Source organism: Ursus americanus, chromosome 14 (assembly GCF_024610735.1).
Source record: "Ursus americanus isolate L20-20 chromosome 14, mUrsAme1.1.p, whole genome shotgun sequence".
Lineage (NCBI taxonomy): Eukaryota > Metazoa > Chordata > Mammalia > Carnivora > Ursidae > Ursus > Ursus americanus.
The window spans coordinates 32,974,691-32,991,162 of NC_142140.1; the positions used below are offsets into that span (position 1 = coordinate 32,974,691).

Sequence of the window (16,472 nt, forward strand, 5' to 3'; positions counted from 1 at the left end):
AATGACTAACTCCAAAGATGGCTTCACTGAAGAGAAAGCATTTTAAGATAAAAGAAAAGTCTTGTCAGAAGAGCCAAGAAAAGTTGTAATTTTCATTAACAGTTAATGAAGTTATTAATGCAGAAGTGTATTCAACAGAACACTGCTCTTTTTTATTTCATTTGTACTTTTTAGCCTAGGATATGGGTTTCAAATGGACATTGTACCAGTTTCATTAAAATAAACAAAATATTTGTAGAAACCATAAAAAAGCAATTATTTATTTTTCAAAGATACACAAATGTATTGAAAGTAACTGGAAAGGATTTCACCATAACTTCATTAAAATGATACCCTCTGAGGATGGGGTCTGGTATTGGCTCCAGTGGCCATCTGGGACAGCTCTAGTTTAATCTTTAGCAGTTTATGTTTTTACAAGGAGGAAGTATTCATGTGTTACATGTGCAATTAGAAGTTACTTTAAAAATACATATATATATATATATATTGTACTTTAAAAATACATATATATATATATTGTACTTTAAAAATACATATATATATATATATATATATTGGGTGCCTGGGTGGCACAGTCATTAAGCGTCTTGCCTTCGGCTCAGGGCGTGATCCCAGCGTTCTGGGATCGAGCCCCACATCAGGCTCCTCCGCTAGGAGCCTGCTTCTTCCTCTCCCACTCCCCCTGCTTGTGTTCCTTCTCTCGCTGGCTGTCTCTGTCAAATAAATAAAATAAAATCTTTAAAAAAAAATACACATATATAACACAAAGTCAGGCTACCTCTTAGAGAGCCACAGCCAAAAGTTACAGAGTCACTTCAACAATAAAGAGAAAGGATAAACTAAAAATACCATGTCACCAAGAGGACTTTTCCCCCCAGAGGTTTCTCAGTCAGCTGGAGCTTTGATGTCTGGCCTTTGTTTGAACAGGGTGCTTGATCAAGAGTCAGCTATGGCCACCCTAGAGAGAGTTCTGTGATGAGCCATGTTGGGGAGACAGGGATGAGTGGGCAGGTCTGTTTCCTTCTAGATGTCTCTGCTCTCAATCACTTCATCTTATGTTGGGTAATCTCCCAGGACCAGATGAATGTGTGTGTTAGGGGTGGGGGGAGGTGAGGGGGTTAGTTGATGGAGAAGAGAAGGGTAAGAAAAGAAACTCTTCTTTGAAGGTAAAAGCATTGGATTCTGGGCATCTGCAAGGAATCACTTAATGTCTGGGCTGATTAAGTCAGCTGGGTGCCAGTCTAATGAGACTGGTATGGAGTCCATCCTTTGGTGGGCCAGATCACTTGATTCCTTAGAAGAAATGGCATGAGAATTCTTGACTATTTTTCTAGCTCTTGCAAAGTATGTAACTGATGCTAAATTAGCCAGATCCTTGGCAGTAAGATCCAAGTTAGATCTGCTAGTTGAATCATTTTTTTCTAATCTACATTAAAATAAACACATATGTAACTATTAAACCAAAAATGTATGTATCCATGTGCATCTTAAAATCTCACATGCCTGGTTGGCTCAGTTGTTTCAGTGTCTGATTCAGTCTCAGCTCAGGTCTTGATCTCGGGGTTGTGAGTTCAAACCCTGCATTGGGCCTCACGCCCAGTGTGGCACCTACTTAAAAAAAATAAATAAATAAAAATCTCACGTTCTAATCATGGTACATGGGCCATGTTTAGGGAAACATTGTCAGAAGTGGGATGAGCTTTGGGGAGGATCTGGGTTCAAATATTGCCTCCCCAACAAACTTAATAACCTGAGGACTTAACCTTCTTAGTCTTGAATTTCCTCACTTCCAGGTAGGCTTATTAGTGGTTCCTACCTTGTAGGGCAATTGTAAGGATTATCTGAGCTAATGTCTATAAAACATAATGTGTAGTGCTTACAAATTATTAGCCAAAAAGAAAAAGAAAAGAAAAAGGTCTTTGCAAATAGTAAACAAATGCTGAGATCTTGATTAAATATAACATCTGTAATAGATGTTGTCATTCTTTGGTGATGGTTCAGTGCTCAATTTCTTGTTTTGGAAATTTGTATGTGTGTATGGAGGGGGGGCTCTTCCCCTAAACGGTTCCCTTTTGATCCTTTTTAAATTAACATTTTGGCTATAATGCATGGAATTACCTATTTCAAATCAATCTGATGGCTGAAAAAGGCAGAATCAAAGTGATTACATAGCTATTCTGAAATGCACAGAATCATACCCAAGAATTTTTCTAATTAAATGGTCTTTGTGGGGGTGAAGTCTCTAGTAGGAAACTATGTAACTAAAGCCTTAGAAACATCTCATCAGGTTGTGGGGTGCCTGTGTTTAAATTTTGTATCACATACATCTGCTCTGGCTCTAGTGCTTGCTAGTTAACTTTGTACTTTTAGAAAAGTGAAGTTTCCTCCGCTACTTGGCTTTTAAGTGACTGCCTTGATGGACAAAGTGGGAGAGTGGGAGCCAGGAAGAGTTGATGGCAGCTAATTGGGTAAGTTGTGCCTCAGTGGAGGCCATCGAAGATCTCACATAACGGAACAAAGGAGTGTGGTGCGGCTGAGAAGGTGATCTGGTTCCGGAAGCCTGCGCATTAGGACCCTCCCAAGTTCTCCTTGTCGCTTCTTTAGAGCCTCTGCCTGATGAGCTAGTGGGGGTGACTGAGCTTTCCCTACTGCTGCTACCGTAGGCAAAGACTCAAGCCAGGTCCATCTTTCTCAGTCTTGCAATTGAGATACCAAGTGCTGTAACTAGGATCTTAATTTGCCATTTTGTTTTACCCTGAACTTGATTAGTTCAGATGAGGAACTGGAGGTACTCATGTATTGGAGGTGAAGAAAAGGGTTTTCAGCAGTTTTGCAGCCTGGAGTGCTAATTTGAGCATTCTTCGTATCACGTAGATACATTCTGGGGCTGAAGGGTTTCTTTGGCATTGTGTAACTGTGTGCATGTTAATAACAGGAACCTTTCCGTTGCATCTCACTGTTTTTGAAAATCTTTCCTATCTCCGTAAATCTTCCTCCCCATGAACTTTGATAAAGCAACATCCCAGAAATTCTTAAAAAAAGAAAACATTTTAGTCTTTATCTGATGAAATGAGCGAAAGAATAATTTTTTAAAAATTTTGAATAGATAGTATTAATTTTATAATATATCAGCAAGTGAGTTTCCAATGTACTCCTGGCTGCAGTTTTTGCCTTTTAAGATAGGATTTGTCTTCTCAGTTTTAAAATTAGGTGCAGTAAAGAAATTCCAGGGAACATGAGTCAGGGCAGAGCTGGGCTTCCATCCTTGTGTCTCAGACTTTTATTGACGCTTATGAAGCTTTCTGTACTAAGTCCCTCTGCAAATGCACACGTCTAATCTCATGTGAAAAACAAATGTATAAACAGTGAACAGGGGATGTGTGTTGTAATGGAGATGCTTTAAAAGGAGATATTTGATGGGAGCATAGTTGGAGCCTCAACCTTCTAATCTGTAAAATGTGCAAACTGGATGACATCTCTGCTCCTTTCCAACTTTCAAACTATGAGCCTGTGGGAACACAGACCATGTCTTGTCCTAGAACATTTGTTTTGCATGATCACTGAGTAGTAAATACACCATCAGACACGGTAAATATTTATGGCCCCCTGAAGCGGAGTGTTTTTTCCTGTTGCTGACCATTGTTGGCCGGCTCAAAGCACAGCATAGGTTTTTCATTAGAATGTAGTGGAGAAAGTCTCCATTGCTCCTTTGCAGAATGTCTGGGATGATCTTAAAAAGTAGCCTCTATGCCTCAAAGTGCTAAAAATATTTACCTAACAACAAGGTGGGCTGCTGGAGCTGCATCTCATTCCGCATTTCCTCTTAGCAACTTGAGGGAGAACGTAGAGGATGACATACTGCCAAGATGAGATAATGCCTGGGATGTGGTGGTTGAGGTCATCCCCATGGGGCTTCCTGTCAGATGAAGCTCTTCCCGTCCTGAGAGCACTGGGATCCTGTGGCGTTCTACCACTTTCTTTTCCAGACTTTGCAAACCTGAGGACCAGGATCACTTTCTTAATACTCTGTTATGGGAAATCACTCCTTTTCCCAGAGTGGTGAATGGGTAAACGTGATGTTTTGCTGTGAGCTATCAGATTCTAAAGGAAGATAGCCATCTAGGGTGAAAGGGCCTGTGCAGTAGTGCATCGATGCACGCAGGTCCAATCAGTAAAACCTTAGTTTCCAGACCCCTTGAGATTTGGGGAGAGGGTGCAGGGGGTAGAAAATACATTTAAATAACCAAGCCCTTATTCCTTGTGTTGTTGCTGTATATTTTGAGTAAACTTTGATTTTGGAATAGTTTTAGATTTACGGAAAAGTTGCAAATCTGGTAGAGTTCCTGTACGCCCTTCCCTCACCTTCCCCTAATGTTAATATTTTGTATAACTACATTTGTCAAAATCAAGAAAGTCCTATTGATACAGTATTCCTAATGAAACCATGATCTATTTGGATTTTACCACACATTTTCCTTTAAAAATCCAAATTAAAAAAAAAAACACTAAGTCATACACATACACCTATACACGCACCAATATATAAATAGATATAAAATCCTACTTTTAAAATATAGGTATGCAAGGACACACATTTATCTCATTATATGATAGGTACCGTGTTCTCCTGTCTATTGAGACAGATTTTACAAACTACCATTTGCCACTGTGGGATGAGCATCAGTCACTAGCCTTTGCTATATTGCATTGGCCTCTTAATGCTTTAGGGCTGGTTGGCTCCGGGAATCAGTGCTTTTTTGAGTCCTCAGGTCCGCTTGCCATGGTTTTTCTAGACCTTCTCACATTACCAAGCAGCCAGCTGCTACTCTTCTCTGCCGTCAGCATTTTTTTTTTGTCTGTGGCAGACCTTCTCACATCTACACTTCAGCTGCTAACTGTTAGTTCAGATTTCATAACCATGCAGTAGGGCTTCTCAGAATTATGGAAGGAAGACTGCCTATAAATGAGGTTCCTGGGCCATATCAGGATGTGAATTTTATGACTTTTTTTTTTAAAGATTTTATTTATTTATTTGACAGAGAGAGAGACAGAGAGGGAACACAAGCAGGGGGAGTGGGAGAGGAAGAAGCAGGCCTCCTGCTGAGTGGGGAGCCTGAAGACCTGGGATCACACCCTGGGCAGAAGGCAGATGCTTAATGACTGAGCCACCTAGGCGCCCCTGACTTTTTTTTTTAAGCCTTTTTACTATCTTATTTTCCAGTTTTTGACCAGATTTTGATAAATAACAATGCAAAGGTTAGTGATAATTTAAGTAATAGAATCCAGATTTTAATAGCTAAAAATATGGGAATGAATATCTGTCTTATGAGAGATTTTTAGCAAAAGAAGCTCACCCTAGTATTATGTTCTTCCAGTGTATTTAAATTGTCATTTTAACTGTGTAAACATTAGCCTATGTGAGATTTTAAATTATTTTCCCCCATGGTGTTGTTTTACAGGCTTTATAATAATATTTGTGTGTTGTAGAAAAATTGGGAAATAAAGACAAGTTTATTTTCTACATCATTATTTTGAAAGGCGACACAATATTCCATTTTATGGCTATATTTAGCACATGTAGAATAACATTTAAGTTGTTTCCATTTTTTAAGATATAAATAGTCCTGCGATAAGTAGTCTTTGCAGCTACAGTTTTGCACACATTCAAAAGGCTGTCTTCCCAGGAGTGAAATTATTAAGCAAGAATGTACACTTCGATGCATCTTGATGGCAATTCCCACATTTAGCAGAGTGTTAGAAATATGAGCTTTTCTACCTGCTGAAGGAAACTATAGCCTGAGGTTCTAGAGAAGAGTTGTTTGCGTTGCTTTTTGCACAGGAGCAAAGGAAACAGCCCCGCCTGGACCATTCTGGTAGTGTGTTCACACTGGGGGGATTTCAGACAGATAGAACTAAGCCTTTTCACGTGACTTACTGACTCCTGGGAGGAAACTGTTTGTCAAGACCTGTTGCAATTTGTTGTGACCTCATCTGTTGGGGGTGATGGCCTTGGAACCTAGGGTTTACGAGGGGCAAGCTCCCCCCCACCCCCCACCCCGCAGCATTTCCTTGCCCTACAGCTTCAAGCCTTAGCCTCTTTAATGAATAGTCATCCTCTTCGATTCCCATTGGTAGGGACCATCCTCATGTTTTCTGTCGGGCGGACTGTTAGGCAAAACTTCTTGGCAAGTTTTCTAGCCAATTAAAAGTGGAAGACTAATTCCATTAAGCGGTCAATTCCTGTTAGCTCAGCTGGTGGGATTGTGGTGCTAATGCTGGACCAGGAGGCAAGGGTTTGATCCCCCAGAACCCTCTTCTCTCGGTGTAGTAGCATAGTAAGAGGCTATACTCTTCTCTCAGTATAGTAGCAGAGTAAGAAAATGGATTCGTTGCTTGCTTCCTCTCCTTCCTTTTAAATAAAGTCTCTTAATTAGATAGTCTAATTAAGACTGATGTGATAGGCATCAGCATTCTTTTTTTATTATTGTTATTTGTATTTCAAAGTGTTTTTAATTTTTAAGTATTTATTTATTTATTTTACGGACATATCATTGATACACCATATCACATTAGTTCCAGGTGTACAAAATAGTGATTCAGCAAGTGTATACGTTATGCTATGCCCACCCCAAGTGTAGCTACCATCTGTCACCATACAAAACTATTACATAGCATTGACTATATTCCCCTATGCTGTACCTTTATCCCTGTGACTTGTTCATTCTATAACTGGAAGCCTGTATCTCTTTTCCCTTCACCACGTCATTACTGTTCTTTTTAATCAACAATTTAGCGCCATTCTTTTTCAAAAGCTCAAAATAAATTTTCTGAACCTTCTGATTCTGATCCTGACTCTTCACTTTCTTTAGGAAATCATTTGTTTATCAAATAAATCATACTTTCTGCAGACCCTGCATCTCTGAAAGCACGAGTTCATGCTGAATATTTGGAGGATGGGCCATCAGGGAGAGAGTGAAATAAAAACAATGTAATTTAGACTAATTGTTGGTCTTGTCTCATCTGGTTGTCTTTCATAAGTATCTTCAGAACCAGTGTGGATCATTCAGAATAGGACGAAATAAGAAACAAAAGTTCCAGGTGAGCAGGGAATAGGTTGAAATCCCGTTTGCCTCTCCAGGCACAAGATTTTGTCGGGCCCACGTAGGGACTCTGGGTGAGTGAGTGAATGAATCACTAAATGAATGTGTGACACAGTTCATGAGAGTAATCCCGTGGTGGGATTTAGAATGTTTCAGAACTCTCTCTTAATTAAAAATGTCAACTGTCTCCTCACCACCCCCCAAATAGTAATAGATTGAAGGTAGTGTAACATTTCTGCATGCAAAAAAGTATGAAGGAATCCTAAAAAAAATCCCATCCTAAAGAAGTCTTCTTTCCTTAAAGGGAATAGTAGATGGCCTTTATTCCTTTAGAAGCTCTTCATCAACTATTGATCAAAAACAAGCATCTGGTTTTCAATCTATTTCTTCCTAAAATTGCTAACTGTATGCAGTCACGAGGAGTTGACTTTTAAGCGTGGGGGATTGGAAGATGGGCGGTGGGGGTTGGAGGCAAGAAAAAGTAGTAAAATGGCTTACACTAATCAGATGCAAACATGATACCTTTGCCTGCTGAACTGTGTCAAGAGGGAATTTTTGCTGCAGAAACTCTCACACTAAACACCAGCAGTTTTCCTAAGAGAAGTGATTTTTCTCTCTTTGGGGAAATTGAGGAAACCCAGGGTTAAGTCGTTCCTTCTGCGTATGAGAAATCTTTCTCGCACAGGAAGTCCCTGTGGAGGTGCATGATTCAGCCTCTTTACTCTCTTTTTCCTGGAGGTCAAGAGTGAACTGAGGGGGTGACTCAGCCACAGGGCACTTTATCAGGCCCTATTTTAGCCATCCGGCCTGGGCTCTCTGGACCTTACAGGTCCTCTTCTGTCTGTGTGAAAAGCGGGGAGAGGGGTGTGTGTTTAAGCCTTTCTGCTAAAGGCTCAGTAGTTCTTTCAAGGGAGCAATATGGTCTTTCCATGCGCTTAGGCCTTTGGAAGTGGAACTGGCAATTAATTAAACAATGAATTACATTTTACTCTGAATTAATGCTTTTATTTATGAATTAATGCTTTTATTTACTATTTAGCATTGTCTTATAATGGTTTCATTTCAATGCATGCAAGATGGGCATGCATCTGTTTTGAGAAAGCCTAAATTAAAATCATAAATGCAAAACTATTGATAACTTAGGGAATTTATATTCAAAATACTTTTAGTTAAGGATTCACTACTGTTAGTCTTTAAGGAAAAAGCACCCTAATGCACTTATTTTACAAATTTTATTTCTTTATTATACTAGTATTACATGGGTGTTGCGGAAAATTACAAAATAAAGACAAACTTAAAGAAAGATGATTTTGTCATGATCGTACTACCCAGAGTCACTCTCCATATTTTGGCATACAGCTCTCCTGAATGTGTAATTATGTGCACACGCAAACAGGGGGACATGATGTGCAGATGGTGTTTTGTGGCTTTCCTGTTCTTACACATGAACATTGTTCTTGTTCATACATACCTGCACCTTATTATTCTTATTAATATCTATATAATACCAAATTGTTCAACTGGGACCTAACTTTATTTAATTAATCCACTATTCTTGGACATATAGCCTGCTTCCAGTTTTTCTTACTTATAAACTCAACTTTTTGTGATAATGATAGCCCAGTGCTGTGTGGAGCATTTTCCCATGTAACATCTCCCTTTTTATTTAATTCAGGTAAACTTCATATAACATAAAATTAGCTATTTTAAAGCCTATATGGGCACCTGGATGGCTCAGTTGGTAGAGCTTGTGGCTCTTATCTCAGGATCATGAGTTCAAGCCCCATATTGGGTGTAGAAATCATTTAAAAACTCAAATAAAATGTGGTTTCTGTAACTCCGGAGAGCGATTTTGCAGTAATAATAAGTGAGACTGGGAATCTGCGTTTCTGATAAGTTCTCTGGGTGGTTTGGATGTGTAGCCAGTTCACGGGCACACTCTAAAAAAATAAATTAATTAAGTGTACAATTCTGTGGCATTTAATACACTCACAATGTTAGTGAAACCCTTGCTTCTATCTAGTTCCAAAACATTTTCCTCGCTCTAAAGAGAAACCCCATACCTGTTAAGCAGTCACTTCCTCTCACCCTCTCCCCAGCCCATAGGAATCAAGCATTGATCTACTTTCTATCTGTGGGTTTGCCTATAAGTGGAATTACACAACTTAGGACTTTTTGTGTAACATCTGTTTTAACCCTCACAAACCCTGTGAGGTAAGACCCAGGGAGGTTGAGCGTCTTGCCAGGGATTCCAGTCCTTCAGGACGAGGACTTGAACACTGCTCTCTCTGGTCCTGAGGCCCCATCCTGTGCCACTGTCCCAGGCTCTCACCCTCTGGTCCATAGACTCTGTAGTATAAAGTGCTCCCTCCTTTCGTCGCCTGTTGACTTTAGCATCACAATTAGGTGATTGGTCCTTTTCCTCTGCTTCTCACTTGTAAAATGGGAAAGCTTAATACAGTGGTTCTCACATTTTAACATCAGTCAGCACCCCACTGAGGCCTTGCAGAGCTTCTGACTCAGGTCTGGAAGGAGGTCTAAGAGTCTGCTTTCCTAACAAGTTCCCGGGTGATGCTTATGCTGCTGCTCCCAGGACCACATCCTGGAAGCCACTGGTCTGACAGATACGAGGCAGAAGAATCACTTCATTAGACTACCTCCCGGTCAGAATGCTTGCGATGGCCTGAAGAACATTGAATATTTAGAAAAATTGAACAGCTATCCAGCTTGGCCAATGTGCAGGTGCGAATTACACGGGAGGCTGAGGAGTCTCCTGAAGTGTGATCCAAACTTGCATTTGCATTTCCAAATGTATGTTTAAAAAGAACCTGAACATCTGGTGAGGTTGTAAATGTGCATATCCTGTGATCTTGCTTTATACATGTTTGAGCTTCGGAGAACCAATCTCAGGAATGCAGAAGGAAGTGTGTCAGGGAAATGAAAGGCAATGGTTTTTGTAACAGGGGAAAAAAAAAAAGAAAAGAAAAGAAAACGAAGAAAAGCAAACTATCCATAAATAAGAGAACAGATAAAATACAGTGTAAGGGATGCTAGATACAGTTAAGCTTTTAACTAGATCTATATAAAACAACATGAGGGAGCTCAAAAACAATACTAAGTAGGGAAAATATTTAGATTTACACTCACAAACTAATGCTACCCAATATTTTGGGTGCCTGGAATATATACACTGGTAAAAAGTGATAAATTGTCTTCAAAGAAGGTATACAAATAGCCAATAGGCACATGAAAAAGTGCTCAGTATCAGTTGTCATTAGGGAAATGCAAATCAAAACCACAATCATATACTACTACATGCCTACTAGGATGGCTATCATAAAAAAGGAAAAAAATTGAAAATACAGGTGTTGGGAAGGATGTGGAAAAATGGAACCCTCATGCACTGGTGGTGGGAATGTAAAATGGTACAGTCACTGTAAGTGGCAGTTCCCCAGAAAGTTAAATACAGACCTAACATAGGACTCAGTAATTTCACTCTTAGGTATATACCCCAAAGAATTGAAAACGTGGACTCAAATACTTGTACACAAATGTTCATAGCAGCTTTATTCGTAATAGCCAAAAACTGTAAACAACTCAAATTTCCATCAAGTGATGAATGGACAGAGAAAATGTGATGTATCCAAACAATGGACTATTATTCAACCAGGAAAAGGAGTGTATCCTGATACATGCTCCAACATGGATGAACCTCAGAAACACTATGCTAAGTCCAAAAAGCCAGATACAGGAAGAAGATGACATAAACCATGATCTCATTTATATGAAATGACCAGCACAGGCAAATCCATAAAGACAGAAGCTTAGTGGTTGCCAGGGACTGGGAGGAGAGGAGATTTGGGGCTTTTTTGGGGGTGGATGTTAGAAATTTTCTGGAATTATATTGTGGTGGTTGCATAATATTGTTAATATACTAATCTGAGTATACTAATCTGAGTACTAACACTGAGTTGTATATTTTAAATGAGTTAAAATAATGAATTTTATCTCAGTAAAAAAAATTTGTATTGATAAGTGGACTGGCAAGATAGACAACCTAACCCGTAACAGTAGTTGCCACTGGAGTGGCTAGAGGTGGGATATGGGACTGAGGTGGTAGGAAAAGGAGATGTTAGGTATGTTAGTAGTGTTTTGTTTCTTTTGCATATAAAGAGAAAATACTGGAAGCAACTTTAACAAAGCATTGAGCTCTTAATTCTGGATGATGGGAATGTCAGCATTTACTATATATTGCCTATAGCATTTGCTATGATTTTTTAAATTTCTAAAAAATATATGTATATTTACATATATTTCTTATAAATATATAAATATACCAGATGCAAAATACCCCGAGCACGCGAGCTCAGCCTGAGGAGAGCTGCCTTCTTGTCCATCTCAAACCTCTGCCCTCCTCCTAAGATCCCACTGGATCCTGGCCCTCTAGTTGGTAAACTCTTTCCATACTGCCTCCACTGGCCCTTCTTGACCAAAAGCATCATTACACCTCCTGATTTAGGAGAAATGTCAAGGTTCTTGATTCCCCAGTGACTCACCAGCAGATATTTACCGTCCTGACTCCTCCCTGAGCCTGGACAAAAATCCTCTTTCCTGTTGGAGAATCCCCTGCCACCAGGCTCACCCAAAGATTAAGTTAGATCCAGAAAAAACCAGAAGAGTATCCATTCTGTTCCTATGGATATGATGATGGCTAATATGGAACTATAGAGAAGACCTAGACTTTTCCTAAAACACACTCTGTTCTGGGAAGAGATCGTCATGTCTATTTACCAGGCCTTATAGTAAGTGAAAATGAGAAAACAAAACAAACTGAATGATAGATGAAACTGCAGACTTCTTTCCAAGCAGTCTAATGCAGGTATCATCGAACTGCAGCTAGATCTGGCCTACTCTCTGTTTTAAAGATTGATTGATTGATTGATTGATTGATTTGAGAGACAGGGAGAGAGAGCACACCTGTGTGCCCACATGTGCGAGTGCATACATGTGGCTGAGTGTGGAGGGAGGGGCAGAGGGAGAGAATCTTCAGACTCCTGTCTGAGCACAAGCCCAATACGGGGCTCAATCTCATGACCCTGAGACCCAACCAAAACTAAGAGTCGATCACTTAACCAACTGAGCCACCCAGGTGCCCTTGGCCTTCTGTCTGTTTTTATAAATAAAGTTTTATTGAAACACAACCACATTTTTACTTATTGTCTGTGTTTTTGTACTGCATCAACAGAATGGAGTAGCTACATCATGGCCCACAGAGCCTAAAATAATTATTATCTGCCCTTTACAGGAAAGTTTGCCAGCTCCTGGTCTAGTGGTTAGAAACATGGGCTCTTAACTCCAAATACTCTTAGAAGGTAGTTAAGAGACAAGATCTTTCCATCTTCTTATCTTAAAGTGAGGATGACACTGAAATGCAGAGAAATGGGGTGAAGAGTCAGGGTCACAGAGCCAATTATTGCCTGAGGGTTAAGAGTGTGGGTTCTGGAATTAACTGCCACTTACTGGATTTATGGCCTTGGGTGTGTCACTGGAGGTTACAAAGCCTCGTTTCTTAAACAGTGTTCTTGAGAAGAGTAAGTGAGATAGCTCAGTTATTTCATCAGTAAATGTTTATTGGGCTCCATTCAGTGCCAAGCACTGTTTGAGGTGCTAATGATACAGCAGCAAATGTGAAGGACAGAGTTGTAACCTAGATGGTCTATAACAGTAAATTGGTCTTGCAGTGATTGGGCAGGGGGACAGGGTGAGAGATGGGGGTTAGAGATCTATTACAGCTAAGAGTTCAGGGAGACCCCTCTGAGGAGGGGTCTTTTCAGCTGATGCCTCAATGACAAAAAAGAGACGGTCCGGCAAAAGATTTGGGGGCAGAGGAAACAGCCAGTACAAACATCCTGGCTAGCAATGAGGCTGCTTGGTCAGGAAGGAAAGGAGGTTGTGCTACAGCCTTGTGGGTGAGGAGGAGAGAAGCAAGAGGATGAGGTCTGACAGGTCAGCAGGCCCAGATCCCATGGGGCCTCATCAGTTGGGGCAAAGAACTGGGATTTCAGTGTTAAGTGCAGTGGAAACCACTAGAGGGTGAGTGCTATGATCTAAGTATTCAGGTGATCCTTCTGGTAGCTGTAATGTGATGGGATTCTATAGACAAGGTTTGCAGCAGAGAAAACAGTTAGCAGGCTACTGCAAGGTCCAGGTGAGAGAGGAAGACAACTTGGGCTGCAACTGTGGCAGGCAAGGTGGAGAGAAGAAGATGGATGCAGTGAAACTAATGGAACTTGCTGGAAGATCAGACTTCATGTGATAATGTATGGGAAATGTTTAGCATGGGGCCAGGGACAGTGGATCATCATCCATCACTGTCATTAGCACCACCCCCACCTCCTCCTCCACCATCACCACCACCGTTATCATCTTGAGGAACGGTGTAGCGTTATGGTTAAGAGTATAGACTCAAGCCGCCATTGCTTGGGTTCAAGCCCCAGCTATGCCACTTAGAAACTCTGTGACGGTGGGCAAATTACACATCCTCTCTGTGTTTCAGTTACCTTCCCTGTAAAATGGGGGGATCATAGTACCTTTCTTCTGGGACATTGTAGAGTACCATAATGTACTTAGCAGATAATAAACCCTAAACACTGTTGGTATTATTTGGAGGCTGGCAGATGATCTATTTGGTAGATTTGGTGAATATTGCTAAAATCCTTGCATTCAGATATCATCCTTAGAGGTCAAAAACAAATCCTTCTTAAAAATGTGTTTGTATACAATTCAAGTTATACATGATCACTGGGAGAGAGAAGACACACACATGAGAAAAGGAGAAACAGACATAATGGAGTTGGGGTGAAATGTAGATGGGGTTAACATGATTCTTACACCATTTTTAGCTTTGAAATTTCATCTAAACAAAAAGTGCCCCAGGACACCTGGGCAGCTCATTTGGTTAAGCATCTGCCGTCAGCTCAGGTCATGATCCCAGGGTCCTGGGTTCGAGTCCCACATTGGGCTCCTTGGTCAGCAGGGAGCCTACTTCTCTCTCTGCCTGCAGCTCCTCCTGCTTGTGCACTCCCTCTCTCTCTCTCTGACAAATGAACAAATAAAATCTTTAAGAAAAAGAAAACAAAAACCAAAAACCAAAAGACAAATCCTTCTTTATGTAACCCATTGATTGTTGACGCTGATGGGAGGGCTCTCTCCTCGACCTCTGAAATGCTGCCGTTTGAGAGAGCCAAGACAGCCCCACTGTTTGTTAGAACATTTTAGCTGCAGGCTTTTCAATCAGCATTCCAAAGATGAAAAGGCAGCAAAAATGGACTGGGATTTCCACAGAAAAGAGTGTCGGAGTTCTGTGCCTGCTCTGAAAAGCCATGTCTATGTGGGGCTTGGCAGGCTTGTCATTGAGATGGCATTACTTCTTACAGGGAGGCTGGGAAGGGCATCTCATAGACCCTCATTTCAGCTGGAGGGCCTCAGAGGTAGCAAGAACTTCCTGAGTGTTCCAGCTATGAGCTTTGAACAACCTGAGCCAAATATGGGGGCATTGTTGTCCCAGTCACATATCAGATGGGCAGGCTGCTGGAACCAGGGGACCAGCTTCTGGGAGATGAGAAAAGCACCTGGTTTTAGACTCACCTGGAGCCTAGACGAACTGTGCCCCATAAAAGTTGTGCCCTATGAAAGGCTGTCCCAAAGACATAGATGTATGTGTTCCCCTCCACCCATAACCACAGAAGGGATCTCATCAACCTTTTTGAGCAATCAGAAGAACAATCAGTAGCAACATGTGGTAAGATCTGCTAAAACCCAGATCTTTCTCCCTCCCACTCAGAAGCAAGCTCCCACAGATGGCAAGTTTTACTTCTGGGCCAGAGTCCATTCCTTTCCCCGAGGGCTGGGATCTTTAGAACTTCGGGGGCTCCTGATATCGTTTCCTGCAACTGCTTAGTTAGACAGCTTGTTTCTTAGCTTTAAATTACAGAGAAACAGAATGGCATAGCAAAACAAACACCCAGCTTTCAAAGCCAATCAGAGCTGGAGTTAAACCTTAGTTTTATCACTTGGTATCTGCCGCCTAAAGCAAGTCATTTAACCCCTCTGAGTCTCAGTGTCTTCATCTGAAAAGGGGGAGATAGTAATAAACACAACTGTATTTGTAACACAGGATCTTACTAAGTTATATACTGTGTTGATGTTTTGTTACTTTACATGGACCTTACATCTGAGATCTCGAGGTTAGGTTATGTTCTTAATTTTATTTATTTATTTTTTATGTTGTTAATTTTAAAATCTCTACTGGAATACTAACAGCACACATTTATTGAGCACTTACTATGTGACTGTCGCTGAGCACATTCACAACGTGTTTGATCCTTGGAATGGCACTGCAAAGTGGGTGCTATTATAATCCCCTTTTACAGATGAGAAAAATGAGGCGCACACAGGTAAACTAGCATGCCCAAGTCACAGACTAGAAAGTGGCAGAGCTGGGGTTTGAACCTCGGCCACCAAGTCCTTAACTCACTCTACTAGCCCTTAAAACATTCATGCATGGTAAGTGGCTTTGCTCCTCATGAATGTTTTCACACTAGTCAGACACACAGTCATACAGAGATGGTCATTGGTCCTTTGCTTCTTGATTTCTAGGAGGTCTCATATTATGGAGATGAGAGCTTTCTGATATGATTTGCAGATATTTTCCCCCAGTTTTCCTTTTGACTTTGCTCATGATGCTCTTGTCATTTTGTTTGCCACATAGCAGGGTTTTCTATTTTGTAATATTTTATGATAAAAAGATCTATTAATGTTTTCTTCTGGACTTTGAGTCAGATATCTTGCCCATCTTCTTCTAGCACTTTTATGTTTTCATATTTACATTTAAATCTTTGATCCATATGAAGTTTATCCTGGTGTACAAGGTAAAATACAGGTTTAAAAAAACTTGAAAACACACTTCAAAACAAATTACCCTATCCAAATGTGGTCAGAGTTTGTGTATCTGGAGTAATATCTTTTTTTTTTTTTTTTTTTTAAGAATAAAAGTAGGCTTGTTGGTGTCACAAGTGATAAGTGGGAAATCGTTCACAATTCTAACTAAACCTCCAGCCTGGAGCTTGAGTAGGGGTTTTCCTGGGTTGTTCAAGTGCAGGTGGTGGGGGAATCTCAAGATAGGACAGTCAGACAAATGGAACTTCTGGAGGTAGCTCTGGATACTCATGAGACCTCTGACTCCTTATGCCATCAGTTTCCAAAGGCTCACCTGTGAAACATCCTTAACATTTTCCTACTTTTTTCTCTTTGGTATTGTTATAAAATGATTTGTCAGCTATCCTAGTCTTGATTTTGGCAAAAAGTGTTATC

At 40.5% G+C, this 16,472-nt stretch overlaps 1 protein-coding gene across 10 annotated transcripts in view; it reads left to right on the plus strand.

Moving 5' to 3' along the window:
- Positions 1-16,472, plus strand: part of ARHGEF3 (Rho guanine nucleotide exchange factor 3) — a 295,453-nt gene that overhangs the window by 189,446 nt on the left and 89,535 nt on the right. The window lies entirely within an intron of this gene.